Below are 8,053 nucleotides of genomic sequence, written 5' to 3' on the forward strand. Positions count from 1 at the left end.
TGTCTCATTCATATTTATTTCTCAATAAAAAATAAAAAAATAAAAAAACAAACCTCAAAAAAAAATAAACTGAGGATCAATATACTGAGTGCAATAACTGAACCTCATCCTACCACCCCACTGTTCCCAAATCTCATTGAGAATAAAGTGATAGAGTAGGCCATATATATATATATAGTCTACAGCGTGTTCAGGGTCTCAGTATTAGATTGGACTCGTAGTGATCTGAGAGGAGGCCATTGTACAGGGCCACTGAAGTCACTGATACAACTTAAGATGAAACTCAAGTCACTGATGGAAGTCAAGACGAAACTCAAGACTAAGGATTTTTTGCTGAGGAATTCCTTCATCTAAATGATAGCACAACTGGTCATTGGTATTTTCCAGATGTGTATTTAGGACATATTCTCACCATTCAGATCTCCTCAAGGGTTGCAGTGAAGATAGACTATGATAGTTGAGTTAAAGCAAGTGGGCTATAACTAAAGTCCCAGGATACCAGTGCAAACAATCCTTTGTCCTGAGGAAAGGATGGAACCACCTTCCAGTATCTGGGATAGGGGTCAACTTACCCATGGAGAAGGGAATAAAAGCTGGACTCTTTTTCAGTGCTCCCTTGTCATCGAGAAAGTGATCTGGGTTAAAGGTATCTGGTTTTTCAAAATGATGTGAGTGATGGAGAGAGGTGGACAGGATTGGGTATATTTCTGTGTTCTGAGGAAACATTACAAGATCAAAAGAGATTGTTATTGTCTGGCCTCCAGACCAAAGACACAAATAAATACATAAAACAAATTAAAACAGACACAAGATTTCCCTGTGGAGAAAAAACCAAGAGGTCTAGATGTGGATTAAGAAACCAAAGAGGCTCACACAACGATGTGGGATCCTAGCTTGTCTCACCTTAGGAAGGATGAACCCTTGGAAGGCAGTGTCTTTTGTGACTACATGGGGAATGCCAATGGGAACGAGGTCTGCAAATCTCTGAATCTCACAGATGACTGCTTCAGTGTAAGGCATTTTAGTTCTGTCCTCCAAGGCTGGCTGGCAGTGTGAACCAATCACCTGTTCCTTTTGGACTCTTTCTGCACACAAGAGGGGACAATGAAGCCCACCTCACATCTCAGCAAGGATATTTTTGTCTTTGAGCCAATGGCTCAGAAATGCCCTACAAAATAGGGTATACCATTGATAATCTCAAAGCAATAAGCTGTGGGTGGGAGAAAGGGAGAAATTAACAATAATTCCCACCCTTTAAAATCTAAAGAATGTTATAAATAATCTCCACACAGCCCCAGCTATACATACATACCACTATTTTGCATGGGATTTTATATGAAGAACTCCAAAACTTCTCCTCTAAAATGAATAAGAAATGAACTAATATTTCTTTTGCATGCAAATATGTCACTGCTAGGTCCTAAAGCATATAAGAGAAGAAGAAATCAATAAATTCATGCATGCACAAATGGATGATAAAATGAACCAAAGTCAATCAATCAATCAATCAATCAATCAATAAATGAAATGCTTGATGAAAGAATGAGGTATTTGATTTATCAATCATATATAGATGAATTAATCTATTAACAAATGGTTTATAAACAAACAAGCCAATAAAATCAACTAATATATAATCAAATAAGGTGCATAGAAGAATGTATAATGAATAAGTGAGTGAAGGTATGAGTGTCTCTCAACCCAACCTCTACAGCCCAGGGGGCATCACCAGACCTTCCCTACTGGCTGTCCATTGCACACCTGTGATATGGGGGTACTTGAGCAAAAACAGGAAGCCATAGCGGAGTGTTGTGCTGGTGGTCTCCGTGCCAGCAAAGAAGAGCGAGAGCGAGGTCAGGATGAGGTTCTTGTGGTGGAACTCGGTGTTCTGGTCAGATTTGTCCTGGTCCAGGGCAAATAGACAGGACAGGGTCAGGAAGGACAAAAGCTTTACTGAAATAAGGTTAGTATGTCCTTCTGGACACAATGGATCTGTTTTTGGAACTCAGGAAATCTGGCCTGCTTTGTATCTCAGTATCTTCACATTCATTTCTCTGTATCTCTGTCCCTCTCCCTGTTTCTCTCCTATTCTGTCTGTCTGCCTCTGTCTCTATCTCTGTCTCCATTTCTCTTATTCTTTCCTTCTCCTTTTTTCTTCCTGTATATTAGGGAACGTCTACAGTGTGTTCAGGGTCTCACTACTAGATCAGGCTCAGAGTGATCTGCCTGTTTACACCCTCCCAAGAGCTGGTATTACAGGTGCACGCCTCCATGTCTAGTCTCAATTGCTGTCTCAGCATGCCCTGGTGGCAGGGCCAGCACAGCAGACCCAGGGATTGGACTCCCAGACCCTGCACTTGCTTGCAGACACTTTAATCCACTGAGCTTTTTGGCCGACCCTCTCTCTCCTTTTCTTTATTCTATCAGACTGTTTCCATTTGTCTTCATGTCTTTGGCTTGGTTCTTACTTGGTCTTCCTGTTCTCTTTCTTCCTCTGTGGCTCTTTCATTTTATTGCACTTTTTTTGTTCTTTGCCCTAATTTTCTTCCTCATTATTTCTTGCTTGTTTTCTTTTTTGCTCCCACTTCAGTTTCTCCTATCTCTTGCCTTTCACTTCACCTTTTGTTTCTGCCTCTTCTACCTTCCCCTTTGCTAGTCTCTCCTCCCCATCCTCTATTCTTCTCTACCCTCTTTTCAGGTTTCATCTCTCTCTTTTCCTTCAGTCTGCCTCCCAATCCTCCCCTTCTGTTCCCGCCCCTCGCCAGACCTTACTTTGTCCATGTGGAGCAGAAAGCTATCAATGAAGTCTCTGGGGGACCTGGGGTCTAGGGTTTTACGGTGTTTCTCCACACTCTGGTCAATGAAGATGTTGATATCCTGCAGTTGTTCAAAGATTTCCCTGTGCATGCCAGGAAAGTATTTCAGGATGTTGGGGAAGAGTTCAAACACCTTGAAGAAGGAAGGAATAGTGAGGTCCACAAAAGTTTCGGCTAGAAGGTCAGAGTGGGAGGAAGCTGACCTGGACTCCAGACCTCTACCAAGACTCTCTGTCCCTCCTTGTGTCTCTCCTCTTAGACTGTCTCTCTCCTCCTTTTTCATGACCATATACAAGCACACACACATACATGCACCCACACTACTTTTGTGTCCCAGAATCTATCTCTATTCTTTATTTTCTTTTTTCTGTCTTTTTTTCTTCTCTTCTCTCTTTCCCAAGCTTTCATTGTGTTTGTCTCTTCCACTTTAATTCTGATCCTCTTCATGCCCCTTTAGTTTTTTCAGCCCCTTGGTCCCTGCTCACCCTCTCTTCCTTCCTTCAGGTCTCAGTGTCCTCATCCTTCATTGCTGTCTGCACCCTTCTCCCTGAATTCAGTTCATTTCTTTCCTCCCTAAAGCATGGTGTCATTTCCCCTTACCCCAGTGGCACCCCTCATGCACATCCCCTGACAACCTTCCTGACCTGGCTGGAAAAGGAGCTGATGAGTAAAAAGAATTTATAGAACAGGTCCAGCATTCAAAGAAACTGAGGATCTTTGTAGTCAAAATGTTTTCCAAAGATGATGGAGCAGATGATGTTGGCAGTGACAGAATTAAAGAGGAATATGGTGTCCACCAGGCCTCCTGAGGGAAAAGGCAGCAGCTGATGGGACACATTCAAAAGCCTGGAGAGAATTTGGCTTCTGTCCTGTGCGACTGCTAAAGCTCAGTAATAAAACATAAGAATAGCAATAAACTCTGACACTCGTTAGCAAGTACCATGTGCCAAACTGTATTTTAAGCAATTCCTGAGTTATTTTAACTTCATTCTCCCACAACATTATAAGGAAAATGTGGTTCTATTATTAACCCCATTTTATAGATGGATCAGTGATTAATGTTTAAATGCTTTGACTGAAATGACAGACCCAGGGGAGGTGTTCCTGGTTCTGAATCTCACCCCTGGTCAGCTAAGGAAGTTAGGTGCTGGGGCAGAGGTGGTGCAGCAGGGCCAATCAATTCATTGTGCAAATTAAAAAGCCATGATCACTTCCTCACATGATTATCACTCCTCACTTATCTCTTTTCCCTCCTCTAGTGCTTATTTGAGGAGGATAGTGGCTGTGAACCCAAGGACATCAGACAGGTATGCTCTCCTCTTTGTCTTTGTCTCTACCTTTGTCTCTGTCTCTCTGCCTCTGTGTCTCTGTCTCTGGATCTCTGTGTCTCTGACTCTGTCTCTGTCTCTGTGTCTGTCTGTCTGTCTGTCTCATTTACTTTCATTCCTTTATAGACCTTTCCCTGAGTGTTGGCCATTTATTTCTAATTTTCTTTCTTGCTTTTGATCTGCCTTTATTATTTTTCCTCTGACTCTTGCCCTATCTTGTCTCTTTCTGTTCATTTTCCTCCTTCCATGGCAGCTTGTTACTGGTTTCCTATCTCTGTCTTTATCTGTTTTTCTTCTTAATCTCTGTGTTCCTGCTCTTTTTCCCCAGGTTCAGAATCTCCATAGTTGATAAATACCTGGCATTAAGGAAGAAAAGCTAACCATGGAGGTGCAAACACAGGTCCTGTCACCTCTGTCTCCCTGCTACTGATGCTTCCCCAGGAGCAGAGCCACACACTTGCCTCTATGCTCACCCCCTGATCATCTGTATTCATTCAAGGGAAGGAAAATACAGTGCACTATATTCACATCTGGTGTTACTCCTTTTCCCTTTGCTCTGTTTTACATGATCCAGACTTGTATAAAAGCTTTGACACATACAGTGAACTCATGAATTCATTTCCCTGGACACAAATTAAGGGCATGCAGTCACTCAGCCTATTTCTCAAAGATATTCTTGAACACTGTAAACCTCACATTTTCTTCCCTGGCTGTGCTCCTCTGCTGCTTATCTCTGCTCATGTCTATTCCATCACTTTCTCATCCTATCACTGTCTGTATTTCTACACTGTCCATGTGTGTCTCTCTATGTTTCTATTGCTGTGCACCCACCCCGGCCTTTGTATGCTCAGCTTCCTTTAATACCCAGCACCCTGCATAACTCACCCTGGGATTTCCACAGCTCCTCCACCATACACCGAGCCTCCTCCTGAATCTGCTTCTCTAAACTGTGCTTTCCCATCCCAAAGTCCCTCATGGTGGCCAAAGAGAATCTCCGAAGGGCTTTCCAGCATTCTCCATTGGCAAAGACCACACCTAGTGGTTGCAGGAGAGGCATGGGTTACAGGAGAAATTCAAGGAGGAGGAATCCCTTCCCACTTCTTTCCTTCCTTACCACATTCCACTTGCTCAAGTTCCACCCACCACCACCCCATCCCCACATCTTTAGGTCCTCACCATATCCTTTGAATACAGGCTCCACAGCAAAAATTTTCCCTCGGCCTGAGAAAGCCTCAGCTTGGTCACAAGGGCCTCCCATATGGACTCAGGTCCACACAGTATGACTACAGGCCTTGACCCCAGGTACACGGTAAACACATCTCCATATTTCTCTCAGAACTGCCAAGCATACCCACACCAAGGTTGCTATTAGTCAATATATGCACCAGTTGTTAAACTATTAAAGTGCTTAAATATACATTTGAAATTCAATTTCACTGACAGAATTTTTAGTCCCTGCCTATCTACTTTACTTCCTTCCCAGGACTCAATGTTTACAGGACTAAGCTGTGACCCATCCAGACTCTGCTTCCAGTGGTTCAGTCCCTAGCCAGTATAAATGTTTGGATATTATAATCTCCACTTTCCTCATATCTTTGGGCTGGGACTGATCTCCTTTGTATGTCAACTCAAAGAATCCTTGTGCTTTAACATCAACCTACATTCTACCCCCAATAGTTTAAGGGAAGAACAACTCTACTCACCTTCTTGTTAGAGAGCAACAGAACAATAACCCTCATGCACTGGTTATAAAATTTGAAAAATCCCATCAGTGCAGTGCCTTGCAAAACTGGTAGATAAGAATGTTTCCTGTTGGTATCTATGTAGAGTGGATCTCAGGGCTCAATAGGACAATAAAATCCTTAATAATGTTCACATATAACCTGTGTTTACCTTCCTTTATACATCAAATCAGTTCTAGATTGCTTTTACCTAATAGAATGGAAATGGTACATAGAAAGTGGTACTGTATTATTTAGCGGTTAGTAGCAAAAAATAACCTGCACATGTTCAATACAAACACAAGTTTTCAATTGAAACCTCAGTGTACCTGAGGATGTAGAATCCTGAAATTGTTATATTTATTTATTTAGTTTTTCAGTTCTGGGGATTGAACTCAAGACTTTGCACTTGTCAGGCAGGCACTTATGCCACTGAGCTATCTCCCCAGCCCCTTGGGAATGTAGAATCCAGTGGAATAGAAGGCCAGTGGTAGTTAATGAAGTTAAACATAGGCTTTCTCAGTATCTTCCCTACCATATACTTCCTCAATAAAAATGTGTACTGGTTCAACAAGAAAATCAACCAGAATATACATATAAGTCTTTTTAGTATAGTGATCATCTGTATGTGGAATAAGTAGTGAAAGACTCACGCAGTGGAATGTTGACAACAATGAAAAAGAGCCTATGAGAGCTATAACCGATAATTCAGATGAAATTCACAAACACAATGTTAAATGGAAGCCTGTAGACACAGCAGGATGTTCACTCCAGAAAACTTGGCTTCAAAATCAACAAAATTTCCTATTTCAATGTCTTTCATCATTCTCTGCAGAGACTTCTTACTTGTTTCCTTGCTTCAATTCCTATTGATAGAGCACAGGAGACTCCATTTTCTTTTAGTAAGTCCACGTTAAAAAGTCACTTAAATTCACTTAAATTGTAGGTAAACTCACTCCCTCACTGCCTCCCATGTAGCTGAGAGAAAAACTAAAAGAAAAACAAGGACATAAAATTAAGAACAGAGGGTTAGAATAATTTGACAAATAGGGTAAATGTTAAACACCAATGTCCTCATGACTCACAAGTGGTCAGCAGTGTCTGGGAAATGTAATCCTTTTGACAATTATATGGCATTGCAAAATTCCTGAGATTGAAATCATGTGGCAATGTGGTTACCATGGAAACCAGAAAAGTATGTAATCTGGGCGAAAAGTCAAAATGAACACCAACATTTGGTTTTATAGACTCAGTGTAGGATTTCAATCAGCAGCTTTCCATAAAGCTTATTCATTTCCACACATTCAGTCTCTGATGAGTGCTTCTCTCTTGCTCAATTATGCCACAACACTATACTACCTAAAATGCTTCCATCACCCTCCCAATAATAACATCCTATGAACATGCAAATTACTCAATATCTCTACCCTCTCCAAGTCCTCCAATGCTCCCATGTCACTGAGAAAATGATCAAACTGCGCAAAATGGTCCATATAGTGCCACATGACCTGGCACCACCACTTCTCAGCTTCCTCCCTTTCCTGCATATTCTCATTCAGTGCCATGCTGCTCCCTAGAATATTTCCTGTTCTGGTGCTTCAACAATACTTGTTCTTTCTGGGGCAGACACATGTACCTTTCAGCGTTTCTGCTCAGAAGCAAAACAAGAGAAAAACTTGCTGATCCCTAAGCCTAAAATGCTTCCCTCTACTTTCCTTTTAAAAATTATTATTATTATTATTTTTAATTTTTTTTGGCCATAGTTTTATTGATAAACAAATAGCAATGAGACAGTTTCAAATCAAATCGCTAGGACAGTTTCAATAATTAACACATTGCACACATTTTTCTTAGTGGTTAATTGCTGTACAAGATGCAGACGTGATATCCCATTTACAAACACCATTAGAAGAAATCATTCTATTCATTAGCAGAATGTAACTACATATCTATCCCAACCACTTCAAATACACAGATACAAAATGGACATTCATCTGTGTACCCTTTTTTCGTAGTTCCGTTATTTGAATATTATAGGTGTGTAAACTCAGCAAAATGTTCTAAAAGAGTCCAGTATCCCATAATAGTATTGGGTCTTCTGCTTAACTGGCAATGTCAGAAATTGTTGACCTGAGTCTCCCACAGCTCAACAAAACAGCATGGCTTTATTTCTTATGTTTCGTTTTTA

General features: G+C 41.1%; 1 pseudogene; it reads right to left on the reverse strand.

Moving 5' to 3' along the window:
- Window positions 1–283: 283 nt before the first annotated feature.
- LOC101583904 lies at window positions 284–7,430 on the reverse strand (annotated as a pseudogene).
- Window positions 7,431–8,053: the final 623 nt, after the last annotated feature.

This window comes from Octodon degus, unplaced genomic scaffold (genome assembly GCF_000260255.1).
Source record: "Octodon degus isolate 3935 unplaced genomic scaffold, OctDeg1.0 scaffold00418, whole genome shotgun sequence".
Classification (NCBI taxonomy): Eukaryota; Metazoa; Chordata; class Mammalia; order Rodentia; family Octodontidae; genus Octodon; species Octodon degus.